At 41.5% G+C, this 16046-nt stretch overlaps 1 protein-coding gene across 3 annotated transcripts in view; it reads right to left on the reverse strand.

Annotated features, from left to right (window-relative positions):
• Positions 1-16046, reverse strand: part of BASP1 (brain abundant membrane attached signal protein 1) — a 70649-nt gene that overhangs the window by 35561 nt on the left and 19042 nt on the right. The window contains exon 1 of one of the 3 annotated variants that reach the window (XM_075585923.1): positions 7700-7826. The exons of the other annotated variants lie outside the window; for them this stretch is intronic. The gene's annotated coding sequence lies outside the window, so the exon portion shown is untranslated. Of the gene's footprint in view, positions 1-7699; positions 7827-16046 lie in introns of those variants that run through there. 3 annotated transcript variants of the gene reach the window in all.

The following is a 16046-nucleotide window of genomic DNA, read 5'->3' on the forward strand; positions in this document are numbered from 1 at the left end:
CAATAAACTTAACCTTGCCAAACTAGTCAATCTTTTCTCGGGGCAAGAAAATCGTATCACTGCAGGTCTACAAATGCATGCATTTTGACATTGTAATATTTTGGAGTGGTTATTGGTGATTTATATGAAAGGCTATATTTAAAGTTCTTTTAAAGTTTATTGTTATAGATCATTATCTGCTTACAATATTTAATATGCAAGTTGCCAATTTCACAATTTTTTCACTGCAACACAGTCTTGTTAGTATATAGATGTAAAATGCTCCCTTAAATCTGAACACAATCTTATTATAAATTGAAGTAGAATGAATGTGGTATACAAATCTATTTATTAAAAAGAAACTAAATTCAGATATGTCTTAACCTCAATGGATGGGCCACAATGGAGAACATTTTTAAAATGTTATTACTAGACTTTCAATGACATGTTGGCCTGTATCACAATACGGATTACTCATGGGTTCTCTGAAAGATAAATTATACACCAACAGTTATAATATTATTGATTACTGCTTCATCATCTCTGGGCTTGAAACATTTTTTTGCACATGGTTTAAAACTGGTGGCAACTTTCAGTGCATTTTAGTTTCCTAGCAAACTGGTCACCAACAGATGATAAAATGATAACTATTATTACAGTAAGTGTTGATTCAATTAGCGCATAGGATTGCAGGAGGGTACCTCACCACCCTCATATATATCCAGTAAAGGGTTTAAACTAGAATGAGTGACGTACAAGCCTGGTTACATTTTCCCTTTAACTCTGGGAAGGGGGAGTCTTGGATATTTGTGACATCAAGCTTTATAGCAGCGCTCTATCCGATTTGATTTTTTTTATCTTAGTGGCTCTGGGGGGGGGGGCCTGTGGAGTTTAACCACAGGAATGCCATCGGGAGATAAATTTCCCCGCTTTCTATTGGTGACCCATGTGTGCCATAAACTGGCAAAATTTAAAGTTACATTTACCGACAACTGAGGGGGGAGCATCCCCGAATCTGGGAGCACCAAAGTTTAACTCAGCAGGACATCCCAGGTTCTACAAAATTATTTTTTTTATTTTTTTTAAGGCGATTGCTGCTGTACCATCAAATATACCAATTGTAAAGCCTGGCTTGGATAGATATCACATTGTAATCAGGAGCCAGCAAAACATTTATAAGGGCTGGGAACAAGAATGGCACCACCCACTGATCTGGCACAGAAGCTTCACCGCAATATACATACTGTAATATCCAGCATATCATGATGATAAAAATGATAGACCTCTCCCAATACCTTAATCTCAGTTCCTACTGTAGCTGCTGCTGTACTACAACCTACACGATTTAACATATCACCAGCATTGTTCATTTTGGTCGTAGCTGGTTCTGACTCATGAAAGTGCAACAAGTCCATAGGACTAGAGATATACAGGCATACCCCGGTTTAAGGACACTCACTTTAAGTACACTCGCGAGTAAGTACATATCGCCCAATAGACAACCGTCAGCTCGCGCATGCGCCTGTCAGCAAGTCCTGAACAGCAATACCGTCTCCCTACCTGTACCGAAGCTGTGCGCAAGCGGGAGACTGTAGAGCATGTTACAAACGCATTATTTACATCAGTTATGCACGTATAGGATGATTGCAGTACAGTACATGCATCGATAAGTGGAAAAAAGGTAGTGCTTCACTTTAAGTACATTTTCACTTTACATACATGCTCCGGTCCCATTGCGTACGTTAATGCGGGTTATGCCTGTACTAAGTCTACAATCTGATCACATATTAGCTGTTTTATCATGCAGGTTTCCTTCTTTGCAAATTTTCTTATCTGTGACCACCAATATACGCCAATGGGTTCCAGTGACTAATAACAGTTGTGTCAACAAGTGACATTGTTTAAAAAATAAAAAATATGCAACTGTGCAAGTTGTTAATGACCATGTATGTTTGACATATATTACATGAATGCAAAGCACCAAGCACAGATTTAAAGAAACTTGTTTTGCTCATGACAGTTTTCTTAATTGAGAAAGGTTGCAGATATGGCAAACAGCAGTACCAGACCCAATCCAGATTTTTACACATGCATTTTGGAACATAATAAAATACCAAGTTAATCAAATTCATATTATTGACAGTGTTCTGACTATTGACACTTCCATTCTGCACTCATTGGTTTGGGATGCAACAAGGGTGAATACAGAATACAAGGTCTATGAATTTGTTACTTCCTCTACAGAGATGATTTATAATAGGGAACAGATGTAGTTTATATGAAACAGATGTCTGGGGGGTCAACTTATGAAAAAGTCTCAACTACAAAAAACTGTGGCAAAAAGAGAGAACCAGAACATAAAGGAGCACTAAATGTATCAAGAAATAGATTTTTTTTAAATAAATAATTGAAACCAATAGCTTTTGCCTTGATAAATATGTTGCTGTGCCCTAGTTTTGAAGCCTGGGGCCTTTGATACCCAACCCTCATTAGGCCTATTATGTTATTTCAAGTCACAGGGATTCACTTACTATACCCCAAGTCCTCACAATTGCAATGTATTGTAAAACACCACCTGATTTTCCAGAGAAAATAAAAACCAATTGATTTCAATAACTTTTTATTATAGATCTGGTGCTATTTTTTGCACCACGTTATATATATAAATATATAAATATATAACTATATATAAATATATAAATATATATATATAGCCTGTGTTTTAGTTTATTGTTCCATTACTACAAGAAGCACAGTCATCCTTCTAAGCTGATCACATGAGGTATGATCTCAAGGTGTGTGGAAGCAAATACAGTATAAACATAGTCTTACATTCTGCCCCCACCTAGTTTTCATATCCTTTTGTATCGGTAATGAATGTGCAGGCTGGCAGCAGTGACACATGGCACTTATCATTGCAAATATGTATGGTACAATGCAAACATAGGTGAACCCTTCCAACTCGTTGCAGTTGCTGGCAAACGTGCAAAAACCCTTGGCTGCTCACACAGGATTTATAACATGTCAGCTTTTCAAAGGTCTTGCTGTGAATTTCCAGAATGTATGCCAAGGCATTGTACATCTCTAAGGCTATATGATACATATACAATGACCTACAAGCCAAGCATTTCCTTCAGAAAGGTCCGTTTTCCTATTTGATGCCAGATGGGAAATAATCCGTATTGGAAATCTCAATTGTACCTAAAAACCAACTACCTGCAGTAAAAGTACTTTAAACCGAGTGAGATAAATCACTATGGTGGCAGTTTGTCTGTTGGTAGAAATACTTCTTACTCCATTGCACTACAAACGTGCGCAATTTAAGATTTGACCACATAATTTCTATATTTCTGCATGTTTTTCACTTGGTTGCCAAACCTTCTCACTTCCTGGGGTAGTTGCCACCGGTGTGGTCAGACACATTTTGAAAAATGTTCTATACATTTGTTTAGCCAAGATTCCTTACTTTCTATGTACCCATGAAATAAATAAATATATAATGGGGTTTTTTCAGCACCAGTTGAGCCTTTCATCTGCGTTTATATTGAGTAGACTGCATAACATGTGGCCAAAATATATCTACTTATTTATTTGATTCATATTGTCTAAGATGTCGTAACAAACGTCATCTTTTCATTAAAACGAATACTAGATTGTATTTCCCCTGGTTCCCAGACACCAAATTAGGAATGTGAAAAGGTGCACACCATTATTGACCAGACAAAAAAAAAAAAAACAGACTACCCACTAGCATAGAAATACCAATACAAAAATTTATTTTTTTCTGAAAGTAAAGATGGAGTAAGAGTTAATGTATGTCTTAGTGCAGCTGCTCGCAGTCTCGACGATCGCAGCCCGATTAACACTGCGAGGTCCAGGGGGTCCGATCCAGAAGCATGGACCCCCAACCCCCAGCCTGATCACGGCACACTGTCCCTAGTGGCCTGTGCTGCTGGGGACAGCAAGTTTTGCGGCATCTGAATTTGCCCCAATGAATTCAAACATTGATAGCACGTCTTACTCCACAAACAATTCTGATTGGAATCTTAAGACAAATGTATATTTATGACACATATCAAGACCACAAACTTCAAACTTTGCATTAAAATGTCGATCATCCACTTGTGTAGTCATATAATGAAATAATGTGTTATAGCCGTGCATCTCCGGAGAACTCTCTCACACTCTCTCACACTCTCTCACACTCTCTCACACTCTCTCACACTCTCTCACACACTCTCACACACTCTCACACACTCTCACACACTCTCACACACTCTCACACACTCTCACACACTCTCACACACTCTCACACACTCTCACACACTCTCACACACTCTCACACACTCTCACACACTCTCACACACTCTCACACACTCTCACACACTCTCACACACTCTCACACACTCTCACACACTCTCACACACTCTCACACACTCTCACACACTCTCACACACTCTCACACTCTCACACTCTCGGCAAAGAGAGGCCCAAAATTATTAAAACATTATGTCTACATTTAGAAAATATAACAAATGTAATACATTGTCTTTGTTTAATTAGTGTCACTACATGAAAAAGGAGTGGCTAGGTCCCAAATTACCATTAGACAGATTTTAACGCACTGCTATTTTCTTACAGAGTGACAGTAACTAAGCAGTAATAGACCGAGACACAATTTAGTCTCTGAAAGTGGACAATTAATAGATTCCTGGGATTGGTTACTTAAAAAATAAAAAATAAACTAATATGAAGAGTTAACTTTATTGATTGTCCCTTTCTAGAACAGATGCAATGGAAATTGTTTTACTCTCTCTCATTAGGGTGGGGATGCATTTTTATGCCACTTACCAAGCACAGCTATAGTCTTACAAATGCGGGTAGTGTTAAATGATAGAATCCTCTATCAAAAAAAGTGCTTGTGGGGTCTTGTGAAATTGAAGTGGTCAAATTTCCACACCTCAGGAACAATTTACTCCCACAAATATAGAAGAACCTGGGATTGATGGGGGACCATCAAGATGTCTGTCAAATCAATGGTACCTACATTTTTATAAGAATTACATTGTGCCCCCATTCTCCCAACACCAAAGAAATATAAAGGTTTTCAATTGTTATGTGCTTCCAAAAGAATAAAAAGCAGTGCACACAAATCCCATATAAAGTTTGTGTGTGAGGGAGAGAGGAGAGAGAGAGGGGGGAGGGAGAAAGAGAGGGGGGGGAGGGAGAAAGAGAGGGGGGGAAGGGAGAAAGAGGGGGGAAGGGAGGGAGAGGGGGGGGAGAAGAGGAATTACAAACTTTGCATTATCACGAGAGGGGGCGGGGAAGAGAAGAGGAGGAATTACAAACTTTGCATTATCACAGAGTGATAACGGAGTTTACCCCTCCTACTGGCGTGAGAAGTGGAGGCACTTTCTTTACCAATGCATCCCCCAAAATCAAACTGGGCAGTGACCCCCTATTGGATTTACGGAGTTACCCTAATAATGCCACACTCCTGATCTACACAGGGGATGACAATGGTGCCCCCATTTTGTGCAGTGTGAAGGGGTAAGCTCCATGATCACCCCTTGGAATTGCTGAAATAGGAGGAGACAGAACCCCCTCTTGATTTTTGGAGCTTTTGTGACCAGAAACATTGTAAACAAAAAAAAGGAAATGTAAAATACTAGAACTAGAGGACATGCGGACACCACACGGAAAGCAGACTGGAGGTTGAGACCAGGTCCATAGTGCTTTCGCCCATGTGGAGGCGTGCACGGCTGTGACATCACCTGCTTGAAGCAGGTGCGTTTTTTGGCCGTGGTACACACAACCGTGGGTGTGTCTAGGGGTGTGCCAGTGATGTCACAGAGCTGGTTCGCCCTCATTGGGAGAACCGCTCATGTGATCTGTTTGTCACGCTGAGAAATCAGTTTAGCCGATTTCTCACGCAATGCGTGCCCCCTGCTGCTTCCGCGTGGACGCGACAGTCTGCAGTACCATGGCCCCACCCTGAGAGTTATAGGAGTGTCAGATTTTATAGGGGTAGGGATCATAGTGGATAGTGAGGGGGATGAGAGTTGCAGGGGTGGCGAGAAGGGAACCTCTCTTAGGGTGCGCTTATAGTGCTGGCAACACAACATCACTAGTAAAACAAAACAATTTACTCCTTCGCCAGCGCTTCTAGTAAGCGCGATGGCGACTGAGCGTCTGGAAAATTGGTAGCCGGGTCTATTTGATTTTTTAGAGACATTTGCCACATGAGACTGTCTCTAAACCAATCAAATTGCGCAGCCCGCCCCCTATAGTGACATCACTGGCATCCATCGCTAAAAAACAAATTGCAACTTTCGCGGGTGGTGACGGCATCGGTTGCGTCGCTATAAGCGTGGCCTTAGATTTATATCATAAATGCATTCTGTTATATTTTCCCTCTGATCACAATCTGGTGGTTGCAGGGCCGTCTTAACGTACGGGCACGTTGGGCAGTTGCCCGGGGGCCCCACAGCATAGGAGGGCCCCACGCACCCGGCCCATGCGTGTCCACCAATGCTCTCCCCCGGCTTGCGTCACAACCGCTCGCAGCCTAGCAGTGCAGCACTTCCGGTGCCTGCTGCTGCTAGTGAGCGCGTGGGAGGCTGGGAGCGACAGTGTAGGCAGGGCCCCGTGCACTCCTTTGCCCGGGGGGGCCCCTAATGTTGTTAAGATGGCCCTGGGTGGTTTTGGTTCCCCTCAATGTTTTATTGTATTTCATTGTGCAACTGGAACCTGTGCACATGGTATGAGGTATGGAGCCAGCAGGGGAGGCAGACAAGGAGATACTTTGTATAGTAGAGGAGCACACAATGGATTAATTTGCATAGATAAGGGTCTCCAATGACGTCTGATCATACCCCCAAGCCACAGGCAGACTTGCATGAGTAGGGCAGGATGGACCCGTAGTTTATTATTTATTTAATTTTTTTAAATAGAAATAACAGATTACTTTTAGGCAGTTATTTAGGCTAATCTGCACTTCCTTGGAGGGGCAGCTGGCAGGGGTCAAGTCAAAGCCTTGCAGGCTGCACAGTGGAGTGGGGGCAGAGTGCATTTATTGATTTGTTCAGGGGTTAAGGGGAGTTAAAGATTTCCAGCCAGGCTGAATAGAAAGAAAGCTACACAATACTAGATGCTTCATTCAGTACATATTCTGCTCATAGTGAAAACATATTGTACGGTTTTTTTTGGCTTTCATTTCTCGGTTACATGGATTCTGCACTCTCCCTGAATTTAAGAAAACTACAGCTTGGAAGAACTAGGACAGTTCTTAGGCGGGGAGGGGTTCGAGCTTCAAATATACAAATACAGTACCACTATTTATTATTGATTTAAAGATTTATCACACCTAATACAGTATGTATTTCACTTTTATACTTAAATCACTTATCACAATATATCATAATATTATAATAGGAACACCCTTTATGCTTCTCTGTGTGTTCATAGGGTTATCACTTGATCTTAAATGCAAGTGACAAGCAATATAAAATTTCCTTAGGGGGAAAAATGACTGAACTTTAAAGGGAGTCAGAAAATCAGGACAGCCTGATCCTACACGCAACAATCAAAGTCATGGGGTTACTCAACAGCTGAAATAAAGTATATGTAAAAGGCAAGCTCTCCATTTCCCAATAATGTATTCACTGGGTATTTAGTAGGTAACATAAAAAGGAATATACAGTGGAAACTGAACACTTACCTTGATCAGCCAACAATTTAACTTTATGTTGACACGGGGAGACAAAGAAGCATGTTTACCAAAGTCTCCAAGCTGCACAAATGTTTCAGTCCTGTCAATGAATCAGGTGCTGTCTTTTTGAACCAGTTTTCCAGCTGGGAGACTTTGAAAAGTAACCACCCCCAAGACTACAAGGCGCTTGCCCTGTGTTTGCACCAGCTATTACTGTTTAACAGAAATCAAAATAGATCCTTATCACTTTGAGCCATAGCTTTGTAAGCTCACGTTCTAATCACTTTCACTGCTACAAATTGTAGGTAACACTATTCTCTTCCAAACACAGCTAATGCATGATCTAATGCTGCTTTAGATTGAGTTATAGTCACATTTTTGTCATGCACAAATCTTTTCAATAATCCTGTTAGGAACATTACATCCGAGAATGGATTGCTTTATATTTATACATTTTCACAGAGACATAAGAAATGCGGTTGGAAATTTGTGATGGCAAAGTATCCATGTGTAACTCTGAATCATGCGAGGCTGTTGCTGTCAGGGAAATCACCATAATTAAAAGGCCTGTTGCTTAAAAACATGTGACACCAATTCCCAGGATATTTTAATCAACTGAATATGTCAAACAATTCAGGTGCATTTGCTTTTGGTTCACTTTCCCAAAATGTATAAACATGAAATTACTGGTATGTCCCTCATTACACAAGTAGAAAAATGTGTTCATGTCTTTGTTACTTATGGAAACCCTATTGCATTAATGTGTGTTGCAAGAAAAGCAACATAAACTAGAACTCTATTCTATTTGCTCACTAGTATTAGCACACACAGGGATTGATCTATGCCTCCTGCATTCAAATGGCTGTTGATTGTCAGTCTAGCAATGTGCTCGACTCCCTTGAGCATTAAAACAAACTTATAGCAAGCAGATATTTTTCTTAAAATAAGCAGTATTTGTGGTAAAACATTTGGGGAATTATGGGGAGACTTTATGGTGTAATCCCTACCAATTTTTTTTTTTTTTTTAAAGACAAAGCACCATTGTATATACACTGAATAAAACTATTATTTCCATAGACTCCAATTTTATTTATTTTTTTCAGTTTAAAAACGAGAAGTGGTTACCTCTTGCAAAAGAGATGTTCGATTCACTATACTGAACATAAAAAGGTTGAACAAGAAGTCTGACAACAATGTTTTTCAATGGGGGAGATTCACTAAGCTTGTGATGCAATACCCGGAATCAATGCTTAGTGAACCATGGAAAGTGTACACTTACTCCTACGGGTCAGCGTGATATTTTTATCAGTTCCTGTTTTTGCATTCTAAACCCAGTGCACTCAAGTTCTCAATAGCCCTACAAATTGCAAAGGAGACTTAGGAAAACCTGGCATGAACTGCACTCATAAACTGCTTTCAAATATGTTGCTTTATAGGGACTGGTGAGCACTATTATTGTGTTGAGAACCAGAACATATCAAAATTATATTAATATTTAGAATACCGCTACACATACCGAGACTGCTCCAAAATGAGAATTCCCCCACGACACAGACATAAATAAGCTCAGTAAAGACAATCTCCTGACCTGTGGACAGTGAATTATCTATTGACCAGTGACGGTCCACTGTGCTACAGCTTGAAATCACTTAACAGACCACCCAATGCTATGATTTGTGTCTCGTATTCCGACCACAATGATACTTGAGAACATGTGACATTGTCTCTATTGCTATAGAAGAAACAGATTAGTGAGCTAATTGGCATAAACTTGATGTATAATTTTGTTCTAGTATTACGCATGAACTTGAAATCCTTGTAGCTCATTGTTTTTAGAATGTTTAATATATCATTCCCTACAAGTCTACCTAAAGAATTACACATTTAAAGCAGCTCAAACCACTTTGTATATGATAATGGAAGCTAAAAGTTTTTCAACCACCTGTAGTGATGTTTTTGTTTTTTTAATTAAATCTCAATAAAATAGTTAGTGGATCATCCACTACATTTATACTGCTGCCTCCAATGTATGTATATTTTTTTATTTATATACCACTCAAAGTGTACTCGGCCCTTTACAAAATACAGGGAGTTACAATGCAATACTGTAAGTATAACAAACAAAATTAGACAATAGGAAAGAAAATCCCTACCCCTGAGTGTTTACAATGTAAGTGGAATGTTGGGAGACTTACAGGGACAGGTGAGGGAATAAGTGCAGTAGATGGCATTGCTTGGCCACAATGGTTGATAGAAGCGACTGTGGGTGTGGAACCGTAGCTATGAATCTAGGCTATTGCAATACAGTAAATTAAGTAAGTGGTGAGTTTTAAAGTTTGACTTATAGGTGGAGAGAGGTGCTTGGCGTATACTGAGTTGGAGGGTGTCCCACAGGTAAGGGCATGGAGGGAAAATGGTTTAAGGTGAGACAGCAGTAGAGATGAAAGGGGTGGAGAGAAGACAGTTATGGGTAGAGTGCAAGGCATAGTCATAATGAGAGTTAAAAGCCTTGAAGGCTTTGAAGGTGATTCAAAACTTGATGGGAAACAAGGAGAGGGATTTAAGGAGGAGATGAGCAGTAACGGTTATAGGAGAAAGTGAAATTATTCTAGCAACAGGATTTTGTATAGATTGCAAAAGAGGAAAGTTGTGATGAAGGGAGATCTGTTAGCAGTATAGTATGTTACAATTATCCAAACGGGAGAGCATAAGGTCATGCATTAGAGTTTTAGCAGTAGATTGACAGAGGAAAGGCTGGATCTTGGCAATGTTACAGAGAAAGTGACAAATTGTAGCCGTGCAGTGAACGGAGAAGGAAAGGGAGGAGTCAAATGTCACTCCTAGGCAACATGCTTTGGCGACAAGATAGATAATATCATTTACTGTGAGTCATTTATATAATTAAACTGATTGCCGGGGGAAGAGCGTGGGGCCTCTGTAACTCTAACACTCTTACCTTCTTCAACATCTGAAGCCGGGTCCCATCATCATGGCTCCGCGAAGTCAAATAGTGTCGCGTTGCCATGGCACTGCAGCGTCACGAGATCCCGTTGTCATGGCAACACAACACCATTTGATGTCTTGGAGCCATGAAAATGGACGCTGAGGAGATGCCACCGGAGAAGGTAAAAGCCAAGGTCCCGCAAACAACCCAGCCTGGCCTGGAAACAGTACCTGCATTAAGGCGGCGGGGAAATCCAATTGAATCTAAATGGGCTTTCTTGGTTGATAAATCCAGTGTAGTGTTTTTGCATCGTCTCACCCTTCCTCTCCCCCACCATGAACTCTGGTTAAAGTGTTGTTTTCTGGAGCTCAAGAGTAACAGACCTAAAAGCTCACAACTGATTTGGAGCCAGCGTCACTCATTTTTAGCATCAGCACCAGCATAAGGGGTAATTTATTAAGTCTTCTGGCTGCAATACCAGGGCAAAACCTATCTCAGATTTATCAAACAAGAAATTCCCTTAGGTTTCTATGTGAATGTTTTTCTTTAATGCATCTGCTGTAAATTATAAATAATCTCAATACTATGAAAATTAGACAATGTAAAACATAAGATGCAGATTTAGAATTGATCTATCAAGACAAAGAAATGTGTTTGGACACTGGACATTTCAACAATTGCATCCAATGTAAGAAATAGTTCCTTACATCTGGTAAAGACGATCACACAGAGGTTTACACTACTTAAAGCGGATCTTTATTTTGAAGGGGAAAAAGGATCAAGAAAAAAATGACACAAATGCTGAATTTATTACATGCCATTATTACTTGCGGTAACTTCTCCTGTTGATGTTCAACATTTGAGCAAAGTACATTGATGCATTCATGGATATGTCCATTTTGTTTCCAAACTGCAGATATGCTGTTCAGTGATATAAGCTTTACATGGGATAGGAAGACTGAGGTGCCACAGATTTAGAAGTTCAATGGGCCTTTGGTTGAACTTAGGACATAAAAACTTGAACCATACAGTACCTCCTTTGGAAGATACCGACTGCAGTGCCTGTGCCAACATTTCCGCAATAATGTTAAAACTCATACATTATGTTAAATGTGTTAGATGGAAACTGGAACTAGAGGGTGTGATATAAACATTGGGGAATTCTTACTTTTGACAGTCTGGTCTCCGCGGAAAACATTTTATGGGTCTTTCAACCAAAAAAAAAAAGAAAAAAAAAAAAAAAAAAAAAAAAATCGCTAAAACTGGCAAATAAAATCATGATTATGCAATGCTAAACAGAGCCCAAGTAACAACTGAGACAGCTGATTTATACTATAAGAGATTTTAATCTAAATTGTAAACACAAGCAGGGTCCTCATTAGCTTCTGTACCCGTTTGTGCTTGTTTATCCTTATTTGTATTTGTATGCAACTCTGTTCATGTAATTATCAAATCTCTGAACCCCCATTGTACTACACTGCGGAATATGTGGGCACTTTACAAATAAACAATGATCATAATAATCATCATTTTCATATAGTATGTGACTGTTTCTATTTTATGAAAGATTAAACTGATCTAAAAAATGAGCACATTTCATTAAAAAAAACACAACACTGATGAAAAGAGGGGCATTTTGAATGTTGAAGTATTAACATTTTTCCCAATTAGTGTCAGTAAGTTATTTTGTAAATGTGTATTTTGAGCAATAGGAAGAGCTTATTTGTTCTACTATAATAATATGCTTAAAATTCTGTCTTTCTTGGCCCCCTTTTCTTATAAAATCAACCTTTCTGGCTAACAGATGCCCCTTATAAATGTAACACTGATGCAAAAAATGTAATACTATTTGATTCATGTCATGGTATTTTCAGGAGATGTTGCCTGTATAATGTCAGAATATAAGGAGAAATGCTAGAAGGGTAATGTCTTTAGAAAAACACTTTCCATGCAATATATTTTGTTGGGCACACTTATTAAAGCAGCTTTTCCCAAGTAGTATGAAAGATCATCAATTATGGCCAAGTAAGTATGGTCAATCATTAGATGTTAACCCTCATTGCATGCAAAACAGTGGGGCTTATTCAATAAAATGCAACAGCGCGAATTCTGCACTACTGTAAAGAAAGTCCCATTGACTTGGATGATAGTGCCAAATTGGCACTACCACAATTTATTGAATAAGCCCCAGTATATATGCACAGCCCACCTTTGCCCCTCTCCCAATTTCTTTTGCTTTCTACTGCTGTGAGTTTAGTTCAGTAGAGGCAGCTCACAGTGCCTGCATTATCGAGATCCAGGCACAAACTACAGTGCTAAGGCATCTAAATCTAATGTCCATGGTTCATTGATACAGTGCGAGGTTTGTAGGGGTATAAATAGTAATGTTCCCAGAATTAGAGATGCTGTCAATCACAATGTACAATACTGGTGTGTTAAAAATGAAAACATGTTTTTTTATTGCAGACAACGGTAAACCAATGGAAAGCTTTGGGTAATTTGACTAGGCCTGGAAATGACTTGCTAATTGTTGCCCGATTTTCAATTCCTGTGGCAAGCGAAGGATAGGATCAAAGATTTAAGAGAAGCCTTGGACATGTGTTATCCGTCATGTCTCAATTTATTACTTTTTAACAATGTTTCTTTCTGACAACTGTGTGACCTTTAGCTCAGGACAAAATACTGCATTTTATTCAAACTTCTACGTCAAGACGGTAAGCATTGGGAGGGAATCCAAACCAATCTATTGGCAAAACATCAAGAAACAACACATGTTTTCTTTAACAACAATTTTGAAAGCATGGGCTACATCTCTAGTTTCCAGATCATTATTTTCTCTAAGGAATATCATAACATGGTTATACAATTCCCCAATGACAACTTGTCCTCTTACAGTCTGAACATAATTAGATGCTGTTTACCAAGTGTAGCACCTTTTCCCCCACCCTGTGAGATCATGTAGCTACCGGTGTATTCCGGTGCATACCTGTTAGGTAGAACAGAAGGCTTGAGATCTCCGCGATGGTATAGGGAGACATAAGGACAGGCTATCAGGATGGTTCTTCGGTCAGCGCAGCGCCTCCAGACCAGGAGGATCCTGGTGCAGCCAGGATGAACATCATAGGCAACGCTTCTTGGTATTCACACTCCAGACACAACACCAGAGATGGTATAACTGGTATTTATTGGGTACATCATAGATATTATAGGTTCCATTCCCTGAAGGCAATACCCCAGATCACCCCTCCTCAGCATACCTTACCCCCTAACAGGGCAAGGCCTCAGCCCACTTCTGCATCCTCATAGCAGGGAGGGCAGCACAGAACTAACTCCCAGAACCCTTACTCTAACCTCTAGATGGAAACCCCCTCCTTCCCAAGGGAGTGGATTGTAAGCCGGCCTATCATTCATAGGCCCCCCTTGTAATATCAGGCTACTCCTGAACTTTATTAGGTAACACACATAACAATACAACCAGGATTTTCACCCAACACTGCCCACTCTTTACTGGGACTTACAGTGCTAGAGGAGCCAGAGAAATAGTAGCCCCAGGGGACTTGGCTACATCCTCCCTCTGGTTTTAAAATCCCTCACAACCCCACATGAGGGCATAACATCCACCACATTTGTAGATGATAAACACACAACATGGTAATAACATTATAACATAACTGATTCCACTGGTAATGTGTTCACCCCTTCAGATATTTTAGCCGTCTTATTGGGGTAGCCATCACATGGTAAGTGGTCACAGTCATTACCGGGGACATAAGTCGAGAGGACCAGGGTCTTTAGCGGTGGTCACCGTCAGCTCTGCAGAGTCCAAGTTCAGGACTGTGGGAATGGTCGGAAAGGGGCGATGGGGCAAGTCCAGGACTTCAAAGTCTTGTTCCGTGGGGTATTTATAGTTCCGTACCCCAACTTGGGTGGCAATTGGAAAGGTAGTCCGTATTATGGCTTGCAACTGTCCGCATCTGGGAACAGGATCAGCAGCCGCCAGAGGCTTAGCAAGGCCTCCCATGCCCCGGATGGCAGAGGGGCTACTTTGCTTGTCCTGCCCCTGCACTCTGCACTGCTGCAAGAAAATGTTCTCTGTAGGAGGTACTCACCAACACAGCAGGGGTGGATGCAGGATCCGAAAGAGAAGTAGTACTGGACGGTACTGCTAGCGGAGATCCCTCCACTCTGATCAGCTCGCCCGAGAGCTCAGTGTAGGCAGCAGCCACATGGGCCATGACTCGATCTGGAGCATCGCAGATGGCTTTACACAGATACCAGAGCTAAGACATTCCTCCAGGAACATCGGTCCAGCGATGATCGACAACCCCTGGGAGAAGTTGCGGTTCGTGATGGACGAAGGAGTCATTACATCAGGAGAGTTGAAGGCCTTGTCTGACACATCATCGATGGACGCACACTTGCTGTCCTGCTGGAAGCTCATGTACCCAGCGGTGGATGGTTCCTCCTGTGGGGAGCGAGGCACCAAGACCGTGGCGGCCCTCGCTCAGCCGGGCCTGTCCAGGCACCGGCTCGCCACCTCTAATGTGCGGATCATAGCGGGAACTGACTGGATGTCAGAAGGGGACTCATGATGTCGCATACCGGCCAGTATGGACTCCGGTACGTCCGCAGATGTCAGTTCCCAGGACTCCAAGCGAGTCCGCTCCAGAATCCATACTTTGTGAACTGCGGCTCCCATTACGGATTTCGGAACCGACCAGGTGCGAAGCAATATCCAGAAATCGGGCTGGTAGGCCTTGAATGGCTGTCAAGCCTTTTCCGTCAATCTCTGGAGAAACCGGTTGACATCGGGAAGTTCCCCAGTGGCCAGCCACGTCTTGGAAATCTCCACTCCAGGGCCTTGGAGGCGGAGGTACAGTGCATGGCATTCAGAGCACAGTGTAGGTCTCACCCGTTCACACAACGGGCAAACCAACCGGAGCGAGTCCTCTCCATCATGGGGAAATAAAAGCAGACCTCATGGGAGGGCAAAGTGAGTGCCTTGCTTCTCATCCATCGTCACAGCTATCTGGGAGGGAGCGTATAGGCGTGCATCTGTCCAGAAATAATACCATGTGTGACGGTGGTTAAGTCCCCACATCCGCTGCTCGGCAGTAGGTAGACATGCCCTCAGCTGCTCCCTCTGGTAATTCAGTGGTACGGTTGAAGAGAACAGGGTGTGGCTTGGCTTTTGCGCCAAACCCAGAGATTTGCAAACAGTCTTGTAACTTTGCACAAGTTTCCATGCGGTCTCCCGTTTTTGGTGGGAACCGCCATTTTACATGGGAAAAGAACATGATGCTGCTCCCTTTGGCGGGAACCGCATTAGTATAGCTGCAGCTCCTCAAACAGAGGTCTTCGCTGCTTGACGGTCAAGTGCCCCTCAGATACTGAACATAGGTCAGAGAATCA

The sequence above is a fragment of the Ascaphus truei genome, chromosome 2 (genome assembly GCF_040206685.1).
Source record: "Ascaphus truei isolate aAscTru1 chromosome 2, aAscTru1.hap1, whole genome shotgun sequence".
Taxonomy (NCBI): Eukaryota; Metazoa; Chordata; class Amphibia; order Anura; family Ascaphidae; genus Ascaphus; species Ascaphus truei.